We start from the raw sequence: 23,357 nt of genomic DNA on the forward strand, positions 1-23,357 counted from the left end.
CCTGTTTATGTCACATGGTGATTATGAAAGGTCAATAATAAATGTGAAAATACTTTGAGATCATGGGGGGGGATTACAATTAAAAGTTGAATGAAATATTACAGCCTTGTGAGCAAATTCCTTTAAAATTCCAGATTTTTTTCTCTCTTTTTTCTTGTACATTTGATTCAGCTCAGGAAAAGAAGAGAAGCATACATTTATCACTCACCCATTATGTGCCAAACATTTGTGCTCACTTTGCTATGTACATCACAATTGAACATATAACCAAAATATTTTTTCTTGGTAACAATAGTATTTCTTTGAGTGAGAGACCATTTGTAAAATAATATTTCGAATAATAAAATTCCCAATTGACTATCCTAAACATCTCCAGTTGCAAAGTAGAATATATGCAAGAAAAACAAACATGGTGGATGTATCACTTCCCTGATTTATTATCAATCTTTCTAAAATAGGAACCCATTTTCCTTTTAGAGTGGAAATTTGTGCTAGAGAAGACAAGAAAGATCTGTTATATCTGATTGATCCGGCCTGGTTCAAAAGCCACACTCAGCAGTTCTAATGGGAGGGGATGTGAAATTGAAGGTGTGGCCGGTCTGCTGAGCATCTGCTTTTTGATAGTGTTGGTGGTGGTCAAAAGCTTATTGATTTCCATCAGAGGAAACGAGTAAGTAGGCTTCAGGATGTTCTCTTTCTCTGTTTAATGCTCTTTCACTATCAGTCTTGCACAAATTCCCAGAGCAGAGCTTAATAAGGCGATGTGCATTGTCATTGGGGTTATTATTTTGAATGCACATTGGAATTTAAGTGCCACAAAAAATGCCCAATTTAGCAAGTTTGTTTGAATGCCCTGGAGAGAGACTAATTTTGTTGGTGAGTATAAGATAAATTAACTCACTTTTGGTACTCCAATTCCTTTAGAGACTCCCATAATTGGCACCCAAATAGCTTGAAAGAATGAATGAAGCTACCAATATGCAAGCAATTTATCTCATGAATCTAGTCTCCAGAGTTCCAAAATACTAACTACAAAACCAAAGATGCAGACCTATTTGATCTCTGCTCTGAATGAATATTCTTCCCAAAGGAACCCCACAAGTCAGATAACTCTCTTCTTCAAGTAGTTATTACAAGTGTAGATGTTAACATCTCAGAATTAGCATGTAAGAGCTGGAAGGGGCCTTAGGGATTGGCGTAAGTGAGGAGACCCAGGTGGTAGCAGGGAATCATGTTTACACATTGCTGGTTAGCAGTGGAGCCTGAGTATCCTGAACCTTCCTAGTCCACGAATTTTTCAACTATACCAAAAAAAATTTATCTTGTTAGTATATATGTATTTTCTTTCCCAAGAGACAACACTAAAGGATATTTTATAAGTTCTCATGTTACTGGACACAAACTAGGAAGAGAAAGAATTCCCAAAGGTTTAGCCTAATGGTTTTTCCATTTGTCAATTTGTGACCTTTACATTTTTAAATATTTTTCAGTGAGAGGGGTAACTAGTATCTTCCCAGCTCCTCAGGAAGTGGAGCCCCAGAAGCCATCTTTATACTGTCTCTGCCTCTCTGTATCTCCATTGACTCAATCAGAAAGAGAGAATTTACCCATTTTGGACCAATCTGATTGTTTCCCAGGAGTTTGCAACTGAGCCTTTGGTTAGACTCTGATGATTGAAAGGTGGTCTTTTGTAGCCTGTGCATGGAGAAGCAAAGAAAGTGCTTCTGCTGACAGGTAAGATGGAAGCAAAGCCTCAGAGAAAGGTGGAGATGTGAAACTATGGGGAAGGAGGAAGAGAGAAAAAGAGGAGGGCAGGAGAGAGACAGAGGAGGAAAGAGGGAGGATGGAGAGGGAACAGAGGGGTGGGAGAGAGAGGAGGGGAAAGAGAAAGAGAAGGAGAGGGGGAAAGGAGAGAGAGAGAGAGAAAAGGGAAATGAAGGGGCGGATGGGGGGATGAGGGGGAGAGAGAGAGAGAGATATATATACCATTGCCTTAGTTCCTGAGAATTTTCTGGTGTCTGACTCTAATCCTTATAAGGCCTTTTCTCCCTGCCCTGGGGATCCATGAGATAGCTTTATAATACACCCCTCCCCACTTTTAATTAAGTTGGTTCAAGTGGACTTCTGTTATTTGCAACCAATGAGATTTACATAAAACAAAAACTGCTTTAAGATATGTGTTAAATCCCAGTTAGACAGCTCAGGGTTACAGCTTGTGAGTGCCGGAATTTCAGTTGAATTCCACTCTGAGGCTTTGGTCAACATTTGGGCTTTAGTAAATGACTACAGCCTTTCTTGGCGAAGCAGCATCAGATCCATCCTCTAGATCTCCGGCTGGAATTTTAATGGCTGGAACCATTAACATTCAGTTTTTCCGTGGTGGATCTCAATGAAAAATGTGATTAGACTCTTGGACTACTATCTTTTCACTCTAAGAATGATTGTTTAGTTATTCTGATTCTACATGATCCCAGTCGAATTGTGCTAAACCAAAACATTTGTTTAGTAATGTCTTTAAGATTCACTTACAGGCTTGCTGTTTGCTTTTATAATAGTGGTGCCATTTCCAGTTTCTGTGATAGCAAAGATGTTTGGAGATTGGTTTGGGTGATGATATGTAGATGAATATTGAAGTGGAGTTAGAAGGGCTCCAGAAGTGGGTATTTTTGAGGTGTTGTAGGGAAGTAAAGTGACCAAAATGAAAACAAAGCATTTGTGATATTGTGGGCTCTAAAATAATATTTGTGGGTGGATGTTTCCTTGTTTTATGAGGCTACCGTTGTTATATTTTCCATGTTGGTTTCCAAGATTTCCAACAGAAAAACAGAGCTGCCTATTCTAGGTCAGGTAAACTATGTCCTATCCACAAGGGCAAAATGAAGGTTGTTAGTTCTTAGCATTCCAGACTTAAAATATCAGTCTGTGGAGAGAAGCTTATGGAAGCTAGCATTCCTTTGGGTTTCTAGAGTCAATACCATTAAAAATGAAGAAGTGATAGAATGCATAGTTTTCCTCTCCTTCCTTACTTTGGCAGGACTGGCCCAATAAGTGGAATTTCAAGTGACCTACTGGGAAGGTTCTGAAAGATTTTTGGCAAACCTTTAGCAAAATTTTGAGCAGGAGAGAAAGCCCCTTGTTCAGGTGACATATGCACCCATCAGTATGACGTATTTGGGAGAAACCCAGCAAGGCTCCCTTGTCCCAAAATATCTTCTCCACCAGCAACATGCCTGTAGTTCTGTAATTAGAGATTCAGTTGTGGTTTAAGAATTGCTGCATTAACACATAAATAGTCCTGGGATGTTAACTATGAAATTAATATCTAGCTAACCCAGTGACTCTCAAAAGAAGTCACTCAAGGACTATGAATCAGAACTGGGGGCTCTTTCAAACCACATGCTTCATCTTCCTTAAAATTCTGATATAGTCCCTCTCGCCTCCTCTCTTCCCCCACTATTCCATGTGTCATATCTCCCAGGTATGTTGGGGGTTGAGGACACTAAGATTGAGAACTACTGATGTAACTCTTGGTGTGACTTTCTGGAATTGCTTTCTTCAGTTACAGCTAAATAAGATTAGACTATTAGGGGACAAAACAATTGGCTGGGGACACGGGGGGGAGAAGGTAAAACTTTGATGTTGAAAGGAATAGTTTTGAAGATGCTTTGTGGTGGGCAGGCTTGTGTGGATACTGCAGTAGAGATCCTGAGCTGTCTGATGTCAGTTTTGAGGACTCCAGGGTACAGGCACAAAGGTTCAAGTTTCCTTTAGGCAGAAGGAGGATGGGAGAGGATGGGAGAGGCTTAGAGGAGATAAGGCTTAGAAAGAGGAGATAAGTTTAAGACACTTAAAATTTTGCCTGGGGTTCTTCCTGCTTCTGGATAAATGGAAAGGACAGCCTGAGTGCTGACAAAGATTTGTTCAGCTCTCGCAAATTATTTTCCTTCCTGGATGCTAACAGGGTATGCTGATCTCCGTGGAGGGAGCAAGCTAGACCCTCTTAGATGAGTAGTTTTGATCTTTGCCAATTGAATTCCCCTGGGTAAACCAAATTGTATTTCTCAGTATCTCCTTCCTGAATTTGGCCACACTGCTGTTGAATCTGAGTGTAAGGAACTTGTGCAATGGATTTGAGAAGATCCTGTGACATAGAGCTCCATGATTGGTCTTGGCAGACTGGTGGTTCCCCCAAAGATGGTCCTATCTTGAATGCACATATTTTCTGGAGCAGGACTTCAAAGAAGCTTCAAAAAACAGTGAGCTTGAGAGAATCCACAGGGTCAATGAACAAAAATGTTTTAACAGTCACTTAACAGCTACTACACTAATGAAAACAACTAGTTTTCTGCAGTAGTTCCTAATTCCAGTTGATCATCAGAATTGACTGTGAAACCTTAAAAATATAAAAGTATAAAAAGAAGGAATTCTTATGGTAAACAAAGGTATAAAATGTTATAAGTGTAAAAAGTAAATGTTACTTTCCTCTCTCCCATCCCCAAATATCTTGATCCCTAGATGTAACTGTTGTTTACAGTTCCTTTAGAAATATTCTGTTCATAGGCAAACAGCAGATAAAGACGGAGAATAACTGTTTACTCTATGTGATATCATTCCCTTCATACTATCATACATCTTATTTTTCATTTTAGCAATCAGTAAATCTAGATATATTTTATCCCTTTAACATCTCATGGTCTGAATTGAAGCAAGCTCATATGGCTTTGATTATTTTTTCATACCGGAGACTGTGGGAGAGATTAAGGCATATAAGCCATTGGTCCTCTAACTTTACCTGAAGGCTTTGTTAAAACAAAGATTGCTGGTCACACCCTCCCCACTCCACCCAAAGTTTCTGATTTAGAAACTTCTCAATGGCAATATTCTTAATAAGGAATATACCTTTTTCTTTTACACATGTATTCAGGAAAGGCATCACTCTGATGCTTTATGGACCAGAGGAAACTGCCCTGGGCAGTTACAGCTCTTCATTTTCCCATGGTGGAACACAGGAACTCATGCTCTGAATGCGCTCCTTCTTGTATCTTCCCCTTTTTTACAGTTCGTTTCTAAGCAAGGACAGATTTACTGAATGGTGAGGAAGTGGATGAGGAGCCTGCAAACTTCCCCCTTGTACATGCTTCCAGCCTCTTTCTGTGTTCTTTTGCAATCCCTTGAGTAGTTTCTCCATGTGACTAGCATTTTACTGCTTGAGTTCTTCTTACCTATCTTCCCCCTTGCTACCAACCTCTTCCTTCTTCTTTCTTTAAGAGAGCACTCTTAAATAGTCAAGCCCTTTAGTCCACCAAGCAATGGACTGAGATAAGCTGTTAGAGAGGCTGCTTTATAGGCTGTTTCAGTCCAGAGGGATTAAACAGGATGACCTCACTGAAAAAGAAACCACACTTAATAGCTTTAAATGGGACTGCTCTTAACTGGGTCACCCTGAGCCACTGCACACACTTCTTGTTTCAAGTGAATGTGGTGGTTTGGGCCAGAATGGGTTGTCAGCAAGATAGTTTAAATGCCTTTGTCTTTTAGTGATGAACCAACACCTTAAAATGTAAGCAGAATGAGGAAATATGTAATAGGTTATCCGATGTTCAGTCCCAAACCTTGGATCCTATTGCTGGGACATCTGGAGAAACACAATCTTTCCTCTCTCAGCAAGGTAAATGAGAAAGTTATGGAACGCATTTCTTCTGTTCTTTCAACTAGAGACTCCATCCATGTTTCAACTATGGTTATCCTGAATTAGGGATCTCAGCTGGACACAGTATAAAGTGACAGTGAAGATCATTCCCTTTACGTCAGAAAGACCAGATCTCCACTCCTCACTTCATCTCAGCATTGTTGTTGGGGTTGAATACTAATTTTATCACAGTACTTAGAACAGAGACATTTTTTGTTAGCTTTTATCCTGAAATGGAAGCTCCCTCTGTTAATAGCCAACGTAAAGAACTTGGGGACATGTTCCAAAATATGTGGTTCAAATTTTTAACTAAACCAAGACTTCTAGAAGCAGTTTTTCCTAAATCTTTTTGATTCTATGAGTATACTAACTTCTAGTAGCTTGCCTTCTCTGTCTTCGAAAGGGGAAACAGATTTACCAACATTAGGAAGTCTTCATTATTAATAGTCATGGTTTAGAGCTTTCCCCCTGGCCAAATTGCTGACTCAATACTTCTTGTTTTTAAAAAAGGAAATAGCTGAAAGGCACCTGTTAATGAGACTAACGTAACACAGTAGGGGTGTGTGTGTGAGAGAGAGAGAGAGAGAGAGCTAAATCCCATCCTTGAAGTGGATATGAAAACCATCATATAGAAAGATGAAGCTCCTTGTGGATCAGTTTTCCTAAAATGCTTAACTTTTATTTTCCCCTGACTATGCTTTTTTGCTTCTGTGCTAAAGAAGCATCTGGTAAACAAATGAACTATTATTATAATGAAAAGATTTATTTCCCATAGGTTTCTTGATAATTAAAATTATTAAATTGGCTAGTCATCACTTTATGAAGTTCTGTGGTGTTATATCAAGTTATATACTGAAGATATGAAAAGAGAATGTTGTAAGATGAGTGAATGGTGTGTTTCACTCCAACTCAGACATGTTTCAAGAAAGGCTTCACACGAGGCAGGTTTCTTCACTCTTTTATTCATCTAATCAAGCATATAATTAAAACACATTTATTGGATGCCTGCTATGTGCCAGACTTTGTACTAGAAGGCAAAGAGATAACCTAGGAAAAACCAGACATGAAGAGGTAGAATAGGATCAATTCTATAGTAGAGGTAAGAACAGAAAACTGGAGGAATGGAGGAAGGAATGACTCATTGCTTGTGGTCAAGGAAGGCTTCAGCTAGAGGAACTGACTCCAGACCATGTCAAAACAACATATTTTGTGGTATGACATCAACCAATTCCTGTATTCTGATTCTTGATTGACCCAACTTTACTTGTGATCATTTTCTTTGCTTAGTCAGTCTACCTGAAGATTATATTCTATTCATACTCTATTCATCTGTATATTCCTAGAATCTGGACCAGGATTATATGCTTGGTACATCATAGGTCCCCAACCAATGTTAAGCTGAAATGATAATGGCTCATGGCTTCAAAAACCTTCCAATCTCATTCCTTTATGTATAGAATAGAACTTCCTTTTTGTTTTTAACTCCACACTTCTCAATTTTAACATTAATAGTAAATTGTTTGTTGGAATTTTTGGTTCTCCATTTCCTGTCAGTGTTGTATGGAATCAACATACCTGGGTTCCTGCTGCTCTGTTGTCTCCTCCTGACACCAGGCATGCTGCCACAGCCTCTTCATTGTCCTGGGCCTATAGGCTTAATGCCTTAAAATGCCAGGTTGGTCCTTGGACATGCTTATACTTTCCAGGGATTCTCAGACTGCTTCTAAATCAGATAATCCAGTGATTTATTCCAAGGTGATGGCCCAAAGACATCCTGAACTTTAGGGCCTTGGACTTCTAATCCTTTATCGTAGGAAATTGCCTAGGTAGAGTTTCAAGGAACACTGAATCTGATCACATTGCTTTATGAGCTAATGCCTTCATATAGCTCTAGACTAGAGCATGGATATTCCTTCTGAACCCCAAACTAGCCTAAGAATGAAACTCTACTTAAATACCAAAGTTGAAGGCATCTGCAGGGGGAGAGGGGATTAAGTTCCCTAAAGGAGTAAAAGGAATTGCCCTTGTAGTCAGGTCTTACTGAATAACACAGCTGATCATGCACTATGCTAGTTTTCTACTCTTCTATCTTCTCTAACCCTGGCTGATTAAGGCCAACAGTTTCCGTAAGATGTATTTGAGAGGTGACATTTCTCAGTAGGTCCAAAACTTCAGTATAAAAGCCCCAATATTGTCCACTGTCTCTGAACATTCCATATGTTTACCATTCTTTCTCAAGTTTTCTTTTCTTTCTTTTCTAGAACATAAGTTCCTTGAGGGCAGGGCCTTGTTGACTATGTATCCCCACATCCAGGAAAAACCAGGTATACTTAAGTGTTCAACAAATACTTGTGGATTGTGTATCTGCAAGTTGCTGACCTTGAAAATCTGAAACTCTTTATTCCTTCAAAGATAACTTATTTCAGATTAGTATGTCCTGAATAGATGATGATGATGATGGTGGTGGTGGTGCTAGTGTTGATGATGATGATAAAGACAGCTAGCATTTACTAAGTTAGTTTACTAAATTATTGCAGTGGCAACAAAGAAATGGCCCTCAATGAACTGTGGCTCTTGGTATGTACAACTGTGTAGTGTGCTCCTACAATGACTCTGGACTTGACCATGTGACTTGCTTTACCCAATAGGATATCAGCAAACATGATGCAAGAAGAGGGTTGGTAAAGCACTTAATGCGTTGAGCTTTGCCCTTTGGGAATACTACTGCTGGTGAACAAGCCCAGGCTAACCTCCTTTAGGATGAAACACCATACAGAGAGAGGCAGCATTTGGAAAGAGACCATTCCGGCCATTCTGGCCTTTCTAACTATCCTACATGAGTGTCCAGACATGTGAGTGAGGACATCCAGGGACAGGCCATCCCCAGCCAAAATGTCAACTGACTGTAAATGTATGGAGGAGTCCACCCGTTGCCATGTGGAGAGGTAAAACTACCTACATGAGCCCAGCTCAAATTACCAGTCCACAGAATCATTAGCAAATAAACAAACTTTAAGCCACTAAGTCTTAGAGTGACTTGATATGCAGTAAGTAATTGATAAGGTTACTACAAGACACTGAGATAATTAAAATATTGTCTCATTTCACTTACAGGATAACTCTTTAAGGTATATACTATTATTATCTCCACCTTATAGATAAAGAACCTGACATTTGGAAAGGTTAAATAACTTGCCCAAGCCACCATAGTTACTACTGAGGGAGCACAGATACAAACCCAGTTCCGCCAGATTCTAGAGTATGGTTCTTAACCATTGCTTTTATATTGCTTTAGTGATGACCTTTGTCAACCTGACCACATCTATCTCTTCCTGCTTCCTTAAATACATCTATTCTACACTTGGAGCTTGCTACAACAACAAAAATTTCAATCTTTGATACTTGAGATGTTTTTGTATATAAAGCAAACAGAGATGAAGTGTTTGGACAATTTATCTTACAAACGATCCCATGATATTGTCTGATAGAGTATAAAGTGTTTAGTCTTCTATTATTTTTGCATTGTTTTCTCTTTTAGTGTATTTAGTGTTTAAAGAGTATTGTTAAATACCAGAGGCAAATGGAATATTGTAAAGTAAATGAAATTATGGGCAATACAAATGACAGTTTCTACAAGTTAGCAAAATATTAAATATTTCTGTCTTAATGCTTTCATTGTGCCTAATATTAGTAACATAAATTGTGGTCTAAAAAGGCTATGCAGTCTTGCAACATTTTTTTGCTATCAGCATTTTAGAGGAAATAAACAAGCTGAGATTGTTCATCTTTCTAAAATGCATTGGAGGTAGGTTGATACTCTATCAGCACAAGAATTTTCACTTTGAAAACCAGGAAGTTGTTTCAGGGTCTATGTGGGGGCATTTCCTAGGCTTCCTTATCAGGGAGGCACACAAGTTTTTTTCTAGGACTATTACTAATCTTCAAAATAAGAAACTTCATAACCTAAGAGCCTTAGCAAATAAGTGCAGCATTTAATTTTAAATTACAGGACCTGTCAGGGATAAAACTAAAGCCATTATTCCCAACACTGTGGGGATGATAGAAATCTTTCTAAAATTATCATAGGGAACTATAGATCAGTTACCCCAATGTGGGAAAGGAGAGGTATCTGAAAGCCATTGGGAGAGCTATGGGCTTTTGGCAATGATTATTAAGAAAAAATAATCATATGTTTACTTGTTTACATCCAATATACAAAGCTGAAGGAATGAGTTGTTATAGCCTTGGAGATGTTAACATGTGAAATGAGTATTGTTAGATATGCTTTAGTTTTATAATCTCAGAAATTGTGGGGACATTAGAAATTATCTCACTCAGCCTTATTCCTAAAGCTTTACTTTTCCCCATAGATCTCTGCCATTTAATTACTCTTTAAACACTTCTGTTGAAAAGGAACTCATCGCTTGATAAGCCAGTCCATTCCATTGTTGGAAAGCCTTTATTGTTGTAAATTTGCTCCATCTAATAAACTTAAACCTTCACTTATATGTGTTCTTTGGAGTGTTTTTTAAGGAGCCCAATTTTCTTCCATAGGGGAGTCTTTCCTCTTTATCATTTCAGGCATCAGCCTCTGGACTTAAAACACAGGAATATAATATTCCAGAATGGTCTCGACTGTGCTAATAGAAAATAGGCTAGATTATGGTTCCATAACCAACAACTCTGAAATCTCAGTGGCTCATTCTACATGGCCATTTGAGGTTGGCTGGGAGCTCCATGTTGTCATTGTCATCTTTGCTCTAGCCCCCAAGCAGATAGGAAAGTCACTGTGCATATGTTGCTGGTCATAGTGGCAGAAAGAAAAGCACATATGGCAAAGCTTATAAGCTTAAGACTTGTTCTCCTGGAATAAGTAAGGGACACATCTGACTTCTGCTTACAATTCTTTAACCAAAGCAAATCACATGGACCAAATTCACTAAAACAGAAAAGTCTACTTTTTTCCTTGTGTTCAGAAAGAGGGAGACACGATGTTTATAGCAGCAATGTCCACAATAGCCAAACTGTGGAAAGAGCCAAGATGTCCATCGACAGATGAATGGATAAAGAAGATGTGGTATATATATATATATATATATATATATATATATATATATATATACACAATGGAATATTATGCAGCCATCAAAAGGAATGAGATCTTGCCATTTGCAACGACGTGGATGGAACTGGAGGGTATTATGCTGAGCGAAATAAGTCAAACAGAGAAAGACATGTATCATATGACCTCACTGATATGAGGAATTCTTAATCTCAGGAAACAAACTGAGGGTTGCTGGAGTGGGGGGTGGGGTGGGAGGGATGGGGTGACTGGGTGATAGACACTGGGGAGGGTGGAGGGTATGTGCTCTGGTAAGCGCTGTGAATTGTGCAAGACTGTTGAATCTTGGATCTGTACCTCTGAAACAAATAATGCAATATATGTTAAGAAAAAAAAGAAAAGAAGAAGATAGCAGGAGGGGAAGAATGAAGGGGGGGAAATCAGAGGGGGAGAAGAACCATGAGAGACGATGGACTCTGAAAAACAAACTGAGGGTTCTAGAGGGGAGGGGGGTGGGAGGATGGGTTAGCCTGGTGATGGGTATTGAGGAGGGCACGTTCTGCATGGAGCACTGGGTGTTATGCACAAACAATGAATCATGGAACACTACATCTAAAACTAATGATGTAATGTATGGGGATTCACATAACAATAAAAAATTAAAAAAAAAAAGAAAACTAAAAAAGAAAACCAATGATGTATTGTATGGTGAGTAACATAACATAATACAATTTTAAAAAAAGAAAAAAAAAAAAGAAAGAGGGAGACAAAGAGAGAGAGAGACAGAGACAGGGAAATATTTGTGAGTTGCCCAACACCGAATAAAACTAATCTTAATAGGAATAGTAGAGTCTTATAAACATAGTCAAAGACTCATTCTTTTATTATTTTAAGCCATTTTAAAATTGTGGCTTTTATATTTGCACTGTTTTGATACATTTGTTGACATGAGTTACTTCACCCATTTACCAATGTAAATTCCTAATAAGATACTAAACAACTGATTCTATAAAACTTAAAGGTAGAATTTTACATTGATTATTATTAATTTCATCTTGTTTATTCCAGCAAGGTGCTTATTTCCCTGTTGGGTATCCCTTCCAACCAGCAAGTTGCTGATGCTTTCATGTAAATCAGAATAAAAATGTTGAAAAGGGGAGCTTTGATTGTGGAACGTCGGGATGGGTCACTAGCCTGAATGAGGTTGGAACAGGCTGACATCAAATAATCAATCAATCTTCTCTTGGCATAATCATTTAGCTAGCTGTTTGTGAATGCACTTTAAAGGACATAATCCAGCCCATATTTTCCATCTTAGAGAAAAGATGCTTGTTTCATTTTGGTTTTGCGTATAATGCCACATGATAACACTTAACATAGGTGATTTAATGTAAAGTCGGTTTGCTGCTTTTTTTTTTCAACCTTTGGAATTTTTATTGGTGTAACAACACATACCTATAAATATTTCCCAACATAAGAAAAGTAACATAATTAGATATTCACTAAAATCTGTAGTTTCAATCCAGTCAGAAAGGACCTTTTATAAGAAGGCAGATTTTTCAGGGGCAATATCTTAAAAGAAGCAGATTCATGTGACCTTTTGACAACCCTAGGGAGAAGCAGATCTGACATACTCTACCTTGCAGTTTGGGTGTCAGGGAATCAGTAGCACTTTAAAAATAACTGCAACAGGATAAAGATGGGAGGAAAAAATAAACACTGTTAACAAAATAGTTTATTAAGGAAGGAAGTAAAATGAAGCACACTGAACCAGTCATGTGCGGAATAAATATAGAACAACACGTTTCCAGAGACACACTAGGAAAAAACCCAACCCAAATATACTGAAAGGAATCCAAGGATAGAATTAATAGCTAAGTGGGCTGAGATATTATCTATTGCTCAGAGGGAAGAACCTCACACAGAAGGATAAATGTTGAAAACAGAACCGAGCCCTAAACTGCGGAAGAAACTTCTTTGACCAATATATGTATATATAGTAGCAGATCAGACTCTTCAAAATCTAAAGTGGTATGGGGAGGCTAACCATGTTTTTTGGGGCGCCTGGGTGGCTCAGTCGTTAAGCGTCTGCCTTCGGCTCAGGTCATGATCCCAGGGTCCCGGGATCGAGCCCTGCATCGGGCTCCCTGCTCAGCGGGAAGCCTGCTTCTCCCTCTCCCGCTTCCCCTGCTTGTGTTCCCTCTCTCGCTGTGTCTCTCTCTGTCAAATAAATAAATAAAATCTTTAAAAAAAAAAAAAGATTATGTAATTTTTTTTTTTTTTTAAAGATTTTATTTATTTATTTGAGAGAGAGAGAATGAGAGAGAGTAAGCACATGAGAGGGGGGAGGGTCAGAGGGAGAAGCAGACTCCCTGCTGAGCAGGGAGCCTGATGCGGGACTCGATCCAGGGACTCCAGGATCATGACCTGAGCCGAAGGCAGTCGCTTAACCAACTGAGCCACCCAGGCGCCCCAAGATTATGTAATTTTTTATGTAGTATTTCAAATAGATATGATGTTCCACACTCCCTTAGACCAGGGTCAGCAAATCTTTTCTTTAAAGGGCCCAATAGTAAATATTTAGTCTTTGTGAACCATATGGTCTCTGTTGCAGGTACTCAACGCTTCCCTCATAGCCCCAAAGCAGCCATGGGTACCACATAAATGAATGAACATGGCTGGGTTCCAATAAAACTTTATTTACCAGGTGGGAGACTGGATTTGGCCTGTGGACTGTAGTGCACCAACCCCTGTTCTAGATCATACATTACTTCCGGATGGTAAAATAACTGATAACCTGCTTTCTATTCTGTTCATCCAAGATGAATAGTCCTTAGCATCAGTCCCTGCTGACTTTATAATGTTCATTTGTCCTTAATGGAACAGTTGAGCTGGACACTTTCAGAGAGTAAAATACCTTTTCTAAGATATGCTGGCTTTTTTTCGGAGAGGGCTTCAATGTCTTGGACATGTGAATTAACAATTTACTTATTAGAGGTTTAAAAACACCACCTTGTCTGTATTTCAGTAAAAACTAGTATGATTTGGGTTCTTGAGCTCTGTGTTTATTACAGCTTAACTTAGGGGGATCCAAGAGTCAAAATCATGGCAACCTGACATTCAGGTAACAGTATAATCCTACTCCAGAGAGTTCCCGTCAATCTAGTGGCACAAAGCAAACCTTAGGACATGGTTTTGCCCTTGTGTGAGTTTACAAAACAACTGAGCTACAGCTATCTTGTGGTTTCTCAGAATAGCCTGGAGTAGAATTTTGAGATACACAGAACCAAATGGAATTGAGTTACTGTTCTTATGTTTATCAAGTGTCAGGGGCTAAAACTTCTCTAATTTTGAGCTATATTCATCATTAGTTCTTTTGCATTATATGTAGCATGCCTGGATTGATCAATAAGAACAATCATTCAATCCTGTCCAGTTTTGGTGTTTGTCTCTTGAAAAATCCTTATTTATCAAGCTATTCAAAAGTAACACGGGGTGCCCGGGTGGCTCAGTCGGTTAAGCCTTCAGCTCAGGTCATGATCCCAGGGTCCTGGGATGGAGCCCAGCATTAGGCTCCCTGCTAAGCGAAGAGCCTGCTTTTCCCTCTTCTTCTGCTCCTCCCTCCTGCTAGTGCTCTCTCACTCTCTCTCTCAAATAAATAAATAAAAAATCTTTAAAGAAACAAAACAAAAGCAATGCTTTTGTTGTTTACATGGCACTTGGCAAATTAGATTTGTCCCTACTACCTCCCCTCTTTATTTCCTTTTTCTGAAAGGCTTCCCCTTCACCAACCCCCCCCCCCGCCCCCTTTTGCCTACCCTTTTATTTTCATCCAGGCATTGGGCATTAACAGTGGTTAGAAAACACAGTCTGTGGCTTCTTCGTCTTTGAATCCTGCATGGCATCTAGCACTGCCTTGCACAAAATAAATGTTCAGTAAATGTTTCTTAGAAGGCTCCTAGATGCCTTATGTTTTCAGCTTTGTGAGATATCCATTTGTTTGGAAGTGAGCAAATCACAGTATTTCGCAGCATACTCACAATCCAATATTTACTTCAGAATGGAATCCCTATCATAACCTGCCTAGAGGTTTGATACATACTGACAAGAACTGATACAAGAGCAGTCCTTTTTCTTTCTTAAATTTGCTTTAGATAATGGTCTCCTAAAACTCCTTTCAATCCTTAAATAATAACTATGTATTTGAAAATATTCTGAGAGGTCTTAACAATCCAAAAAGTAAACAAACTCCTGCAAAATTTGAGTATTGAGTGAGAAAAAGGTCAAGAAATGGGCTTTTGTAAACATCTGAAATTTAATGAATAGGGATATATCTAGAAATATGTCCTTTTTTTTTCCTTATGACTAATTTGATTAAATTTGGCCAAATCCCTTACAGTGTACTGATGTGATAAGTTGCATTTTGGTCTTTATGTTTTCAGAAATGTTAGAGTTAAGTGTTTCTCTGGTAGGCTTCTTCTGTTTAGGAATGTTCTGTTTTAAGAAAACATAATACAGAAGAGCGAAATTTACAAAATAAGTAAATAATGGGATGGTTATTCACCTAACGGGAGCATTCTTGCTTTGCAAAACAACTCCCTGAAGGGTTTCTGTTACAGACTGTCCTTCTCTTGTCCCTCACTGGTACTACACATTTGTTTATAGACAATTTCTTGCTAAATGAGGGATGAGGAAGCTGGGTAGAGAAAATCTGGCTAAATTTAAAAAAAAGACTGTTAATTGAAGATCAGTCTAAGAAGAGATGGCTTTAAAGCAATAATGTAATTAAAAGGAAAATATTTTCTATTTTTCTTTCAGGAACAGAATTATGGCCTGAATGAAAACCCATTGGTGTTGTCAGCTTCTCTGCTTCCATACCATTCCATGGTTCCTTAGTTTATCAATGCTAGTTTGGGTGCCGGTTTTGAGCAAAAGTGAAATAATAAATATCTTACATGTTAGCACTAAAGGGTAGTCTACTGCTCACTGCAACAGGAAGTGTTTGTTTTTAGACTGTAACATTATCTCTAGAAAAATGGAGAATAGATAAAATAAGATTTGCTATTCAAGTTGACGGGACCCTGTATCCTATAATTTCCTTTGACCACTAGGATTCTGCAGAAAGTTTTATATTTGAAGAGACTTTGAAAAATTCCTTGCAAAGGATTGTTTCATTTCATTATTGTCTTTTCCACTCAATTATCTGGTTTTTAGGAAATTAGCATTAGTTTAGCATTAACTAAAGAAAAAGATAAACAAGTAACTAATTAATAGAAAAAGCAATATTTCTATCAAGAAATGTTTTCATCTTTTTAATTTTACCCATGTTTGGGGGGCTCCTGGGTGGCTCAGTTGGTTAAGCATCTGCCTTTGGCTCTGATCGTGATCCCAGGGTCCTGGGATCAAGCCCTGCTTCTCCCTCTGTCCCTCCACCCACTTGTGTGCTCGCTCTCTCACTCTCTCTCAAATAAATAAATAAAATCTTAACAAAAAATAAATAAATAAATAAAAAGATTTTACCCATGTTTGGTCACCAGATGTGTATCTGTAATAAACCAGTGGGTTTTGAAAGACTAAATAATTTAAAATGGGTGAAAAGGAAATAAAACCAAAAACCAAACACTTCAAGAAGAGAAAGCTGTAACATTCTCTAAGACAACTACTTCCTTTTTTCCTTCTAATTTACAGATAACCAGTTTTCTCTGAATGCAGTGATTTACAGTACATCTTTGTTTCTTGGCATCTGCAACTTTAAGGTCATGTTGAGGTAATGATCTTGAGGAGATCCTTAGGCAAAGGCAAAGAGAAGTATCAAATAGCCATTAATTTGATGCCTTTGAGAGTAGACAAATCTATAAATTCTAAAAGATCATTGTTATTTAAAAAGTGCCAGATTTACATGAGATAGGGTCTTAGATTTAGCATCCCGCTAAAATCAAGCAAGGAGAAAAGCTGGAAAATAGAGCTCTTTATACAGGGAGGAACGTTTGGCAATTTGTTGATAGGGTAAAAATTTCAAGAGGAAGAGATAGTACTAGTTAAACTCACGCCAAATGGCACCCCCTCCCATCTGCCCTGTCTATCTTGTATCTTCAACTTCTTCTCTGCTGAATTCTTCCTCTCAACATGTAAACATATTCAGGCCTCTCCCACCTGGGAAATTATTCTCCCTTAATCCTGAATTCCAACATAAGCTATTATTCTCCTGTCTTTTCTCTTTTCCTGTCAGTTAAGCTCCTGGAGAGAGTTGTTATGCAGTCTCTACCATCTTACCTCCTCACCTTCTTGCGGCTGTCTCTCACCCCTAGCCTGGGAAGTTTTTCTGCAGATCTAGTGGGCCCTTGCCCTTGTCCCTTCTGTTAACATAGAGACATGTGCTGCCTCTTTGGGGTTAAATTTATCCCATTGCCAGACTGGATGAGTTATTTGCATGTTTACCCCTTTCAGTAGAATGTATGTGGGGGTTGGGGGGCCAGGGATGATATTTAATTTGAAACCTTAAGATAATCCCAGGAGCTGACCCACATAGGTACACAAGAAATGTATGTTAAATAAATGGATTTTCTTTATTGGGCTGCAAATGATTTTCAGGAATTTGGGAGTAACAGGGCGTTTATAAAGACTTGTATTATTGTTGGTTTGTTTAAATGATGTGGCCTGTCTTTCCACATGGTTTGGGTTTGAGGGACTCATTTCCTGTTTCTTTTAAATGGTTTCTTGCTCTGAAACCCCCCTGCCAGTTCAGGCCCCTCTCTCGGAGGTCTTGGGCCTTCAGGAGGCCTCCCAGTCGGGTCTGGTGGTGATGCACGACATTGCATTGTTTGCTTAGCCACCCGGGTGGTTGGTTCCCTGTTGGAGGGGGAGGAAGCAGCAACAAGAAAACCCTGAGGAACCCGAATGTGGTCTCCACATCCAGGCAACCGGGGCTGGCTCAAGTGCAGCAAAGTCCCCGGGGAACTTCTCAAAGAGCAGCTGCTACAGAGCTTTTCCAGAGAGGATTCTCATCGCATGTGTGATGCTTTACTTAACGTTTTTTTTTTTTTTTAGATTATTATAAAGCGATATAACCATATTCTAAAATTCTGGAAGATTAAAGGAAAAAATTGCTTCTATTCTCTCCATACTGGGTACTTTTTATGTAGTCCTCGACAGTCCTTTTTGTGATCATTTTAAAAAGTGTGCTTGTCATCCTTGTGTCTATTTTCACTTCCTGAATTATAAACTTTCTTCTCTGTGCTACATAGTCCTATAATCATTATTTTATTTATTGTTTATAAAGATTTTATTTATTTATTTGAGAGAGAGAGAGAACATGAGAGCAGGGTGAGGGGCAGAGGGAGAAGCAGATTCCCTGCTTAGCAGAGAGGCCACAGAAGTGGGGCTCAGTCCCAGGACCCTGGGATTGTGACCTGAGCCCAAGGCAGGTGCTTAATTGACTGAGCCACCCAGGTGCCCTATAATCATTATTTTAAATCAGGCCGCTTTGTCACAGTTACTAAATGGGGAAATTGTGAGGTATATATATATTTACCTGAAAAAGGTTCTTGAAGAGTTTGGTCCCAATGTCATCCATGATGCTGGTCGGCCAGATTCTTCCTGTGATGCCCGGTAATTAGGCAGTTTCATTCAGTACCTGCTCTATGTTTGGTGTTTCCACAGGTAGAGGTAAAGGCTACCACATAGGTCGGATTGCTTTTCTGGAGCACAATTCACACCATTTTACCTAAGGATTCCAGCCTCAAGAGATAAGTATATTTGCAAATGAAGATTTTATGTACCAGAATATTTATTCATATCTAGTGCTATCTTTAATATTTATGATACTGTAAAATTCGTACTGTTAAAAAATGCCCCAACAATAGGGGACTGGCCAAATAAGAATATAATAAGAATAAGAGACTGAATATGAGCAGAAGTAAAAAAAGAGAGAAATAGATGAGCATTTCTGTGTAGGTCAGTCAATCAGCAGGTACGTGTCAAATTAACTCCAGATGAGGTTTGAATTGTTCAGAACACAAAGGCAAGTTCATCTGAAATGACTTGGGGAGTGTTGAAGAGAGGTTAAGAATCATTTCTGTAAGACACAGCTGAGCAAATCTGACGGGGGTGGGGGTAGTGCAGGGGGCAAGAACAAGAATGTCAGTGATATTTCCTATCACTACAGGCATCTTTCCTAGAGATTTTCTTAGTTCCATGGTCAAAACTTGTGTTTGCTCTTATTTGCATATATTCTGCTTCCTCCCACTATGAACCCCAAGTTGAGTATGCCAAAGGGGAGCATTTTGTTTATGTTCGTTTGTTTCTGCTTTATTTTGTTTTTTTCCTCTGAAGGGGAAGGTGGAGTCCTAAGAAGCCAGAGAACTCCTTTGTAGCCTGGTGCAGCCTGCAGGTATTGTTGAATCTTATCAAAACGTGACTCCTGAGATCATAGAGCCTTCTCCGTTGAACCTGCTCTAAAGTCTCCTGGATGAACTAGAAATTTGGAAGTCACAGAAAAGAAGTTCTTTGCTATCCTAAGGGAGAAGAATAGCAATTGTTTACTGCGTGTGGTGCTAGTCATTGGTGATTACCATTCATTTTCATCCCCCCGCCCCACTCCCTATTCTGGGCACATGGTAGAATTATACTTTCTCACCTTACTGTAGTTGGGATGCAAGATGGGAAGGAGTGTATTTATTCTGGCTGATGAGTTAGAAGGGAAAGTGATGTGTGTTATTTCCAGGCTGAACATTTCATTACCAGTATAATTACCTTCCCAATGCTCTCTTGTCCCCTCTGCCACAGCAGGCCAGGTTTGAGATGACAGAGCACCAAGTGAAGAGACATAGAGCAGAGTTCCAGCTATCTTGGGATGAATATATAGTGAGTGGGAAAGACATCTATATTGTTACAATTAAGATTTTTTTTTTAAAGATTTTATTTATTTATTTGACAGAGAGAGACACAGCGAGAGAGGGAACACAAGCAGGGGGAGTGGGAGAGGAAGAAGCAGGCTTCTTGCTGAGCAGGGAGCCCGATTGGGGGCTCGATTCCAGGACCCTGGCATCATGACCTGAGCCAAAGGCAGCCGCTTAACGGCTGAGCCACCCAGGCGCTCCACAATTAAGATTTTTTTTAAACCACAGTCTTCACGGATTGATACAAATGCTTACTATAGGATAAATACTATATAATGAACAGTTATATAATTTCATTTAATCCTCACAACCCAATGCGGTAGACATTCTCATTTTCTCCAGTTTATAGATGAGGAAACAGATTTATAGTGCTTAAAGAAATTTCCCAAAGTCTCATCTCTTTGAATGGCAGATCTGAACTTGAACCTAAGTTTTGTTTGATGAAGCAAATGGAGACACTGTTATACTTTACAGAGCATTGCTTACAAAATAAATCACAAGGCAGCTCAGAATAGGTAGTGACTGTTAACTCATGACATGTTACATTCTGAAAGGGGAGTTTTAGTGTTAAATTAGTAAGTCCTCAGGGGGCCCTCTGTCTTTCCAGAAAAGGCAGGATGAAGACTTTCCTTCCTATAGCCTTCAGGCATATCAGGGTAGCCTCTTTCAGAAGCAGAAAAGACCTATGTTTGGCTGGAAGCTCCCCTGGCTCCCAACTCCAGATCTTTGTGTCCAGGGTGCATTCCCATGTGTTTGTGCATAACATCTCAGGAAAGCCTAGTGTGAAAGAGCCGACTGCCTGGGTTGGCCACTTAACATTGGTGTGATCTTGATAAAGTGAAAGTCTCTCAGCCTTGATTTCTTTTTCTGTAAAATGGGAGTAGCTTAGTAGTAAATCTCAAGAGTACGCTTATCCTGATGAAAAATAATGTAAATTTCATAGGTTGCTGTGAGGATTCAATGATGTAATGCATGTCAAGTGCTTAGAATAGTGCCTTGTACGTGGCAAGCACTCTCTCCCCTTTCTCTGTGTGTATAACTGATTGATTTGTACATTTTCAAATAACCATTGCAAAGTAACCCTATCTCATTTTAAGATTCTGAAGGTTTTTTTCCAGCAAGAGGAAAGGAGTCTTCAAGTGGTGAGTAAACCAGTTTTTATTTTGTTGTGTTTTTAAACCACATCAAGGATGCAATACTTTAGTTTGAGGAGAGAGGTCAGCAATGTTCAAAATGCAGGAAGTAAAAGAAACACAGGGAACATTCTTTGTGAAAACACTTGCAGAATCTCCTCTAATCCTCACTTCAAGCCTGGGTTCTTACCTTTTCCCAATCAAATCAAGGGAAGGCCCTTTCTGATACAGAGGGAAAAAAGGAAGACATAAATGGTTTTTGAACAATAGTGTTTTTTGGAACTTTTCTTGTTGAAAAAATTATTTTTAAGGTTATTTTGAAAGTTTGCCTGAGGGCAATTTTTACTAAGATGAACCAGCTTTCTTCCGAGGGTGGGCAAGTCATTTCCCCTCTCAGATCTTATCTGCTTTTTATCTGTAAAATGAATGGATTAGGGTTGATAAGTCTTCTTATATCTGTTGTTCTTTGATTCTGCCATTCCCTATTTAATCCACACCCTCGGAATGTGGATCTGGAGCCTGTTTCTGCTTTAGATTGTGGATTAGGAATCCAGCCCCAGCTCCCCAACTCCCCCCCTCCCATCCCGCCCTCCAGCTGCCTGGAGTTAAGGAAAAGTGAGGCTGCAACCCTTTTATTCGACATTGGAGTTCTCTGTAGCATTTAACCTGTTGCTGTCTAACGTGTGGGGCAGAGGAAATGAGCTTGAAGTCTGTGAACAAGGGTGGTGAACAAGTGCATTTTCTTCTCTTTCTTTTTCCCAGGAGTGAGATGGGGGAAGAAAAACAGTGGTCTTTGTTGTGAAGCCACAGTGCCAAACTTCAACCTAGAGGAATGTTTAAGCCCTGTGAAAAGTTACGGAGAAGACTTGCAATTACGTACTTAGTCACAACAAGAGGGTAAGAACTTTCAAGGCACTGGATTGAAGAGACACAAAAGTCAGGAAGTGACCCTTTCGTCGGGATTTCAGAGGCCCCGGAGGGGAAACAAAGTCCTCTCACAGTTTGGGGAACTTTGGGCCGTACCATCCCGAGGGGCAGGGGCGGGGGAGCCGGGGAGGGCCGTGGAAACTGACATCTTCGTTCTTAACGAGCCGTGAGCGAACTGAGGATTTCCTCGCTGAAAAGACTCAGTGTGCACAGATCCCCCGCCCAGAAAAGAAAGCGGGTTTCAGCCTATCGCCATTGTGGAGCCTGCTGAAAGAGACGCCCGGGTCGCCCTGGCCAGAGCCGGCCTCCTGAATCGGGCCCTGTGCGCGCCTGTCCGGGCCGCGCGCCCGGGTCTGCAGGATGGCGTGCGGGGGCCAGCCCATCTGCGGCCGCGAGCAGCCGGGAGGAAGCCGCCCCGGGGATGAATGGGGCTTTGTTCGCCGGCAGCCGCGGCTGCCCTCGGCAGGCCGGGCCCGCACAACGGAGGCTGTATGCGAGAGGAATGGAAATGAGCCTCCGGCCCTCCCGAAGGAGCCCCATCCCCATCCCCTAGCAGTGCAGAGGAATGCTGGCAAGCCGGAAAGGAACCCTCGCCGGGAACGCTGCTCTCGCGCCTCTGAAACCCCATTGAGAAGAGCCCTTTGATGCAATTAAAGCGCATTTCATTGCAGGCCTGGGAGGAGGGAAGGACCGTCAAGCTTTTTTCTGTCTCCGAGCATGTGTGTGCACCTTTGTGGGGCGGGTTACTTAGCGAGCAGGCGGGAACTTGAGCTCCCTCTCTCGCAGACGTTCTGTCACATCATAAAAGCATACCCATAAACAGATTGGTTTTCACCGTGGGCGGAACCCAATTTGGATGCTTTCCAGGCTGACCTGCAGGCCGGAGTTCCTGCTTTGAAAGGCGCCTTGGTATGCCTTCCACCACCTGTTCTGCGGTGAAGGTCTAGGCGGGCAAGAAATTGCGTTTGTTTCTGAGGTCACTGCTCCCCATTTTCCATTTTCTCAGAGATGGAGTGGGGCATGTCGCAGGTCCAGAAATGGTCACAGCCTGATGTGTAAAATGATGTAGCCTTCAACTATTGAAGGACTAGGATGCCACGGCTATTTTGATATTCAGATTCTTCTCTAAGATTCCCTTACTTCCTCCATAGAGGCTACTGTGTCGCCCCACACAACCCACATAGCCTCTCTAAAGTTAATATTTTTCATTTGTTAAAATGAATATTAAAAAGGCCAGAGAGCCCATACCATAAAGACCTGGGTGTGTGTGGAATTCTTTCTAAACTGGAGGTGGGCACCTTATCTGCTGGCACAGGTGACAGATGTATGGGATTGGAACTCAGGTAAACGTCTGTTTAAAAAGATGCTCTGGATTCCTGTTTTGTTGACTTGGGACCACTTATTACTAGGGCTAATAGCCTGATGTCTGTCTCTCTCCACTAGAATATGCCTCCTTGAGAACAAGAACCTATCTTTTGTATTCCAGTGTTTTCCGAGCCCAGAGGAGTCCCTAATCATCATGTCAGTAACAAATATGTTGAATGAATGAATAAATCCTGGAATGTAAAGAATTCATACTAACTTGCTGGCTGTTTTCTGTCACTTACAAATCTAAACAAGAACTAGGGGGAGCTAGGTGGGTACTGGGG

The 23,357-nt window shown here is 40.1% G+C and overlaps 1 long non-coding RNA gene across 1 annotated transcript; it reads left to right on the plus strand.

Moving 5' to 3' along the window:
- Positions 1-18,631: 18,631 nt before the first annotated feature.
- Positions 18,632-21,833, plus strand: LOC118522194 (uncharacterized). The gene is made up of 3 exons (XR_004910523.2): positions 18,632-19,313; positions 20,746-20,790; positions 21,544-21,833. It is a non-coding gene; the product is annotated as an uncharacterized LOC118522194 (long non-coding RNA).
- Positions 21,834-23,357: the final 1,524 nt, after the last annotated feature.

Source organism: Halichoerus grypus, chromosome 8 (assembly GCF_964656455.1).
Source record: "Halichoerus grypus chromosome 8, mHalGry1.hap1.1, whole genome shotgun sequence".
In the NCBI taxonomy this organism is placed as follows: domain Eukaryota; kingdom Metazoa; phylum Chordata; class Mammalia; order Carnivora; family Phocidae; genus Halichoerus; species Halichoerus grypus.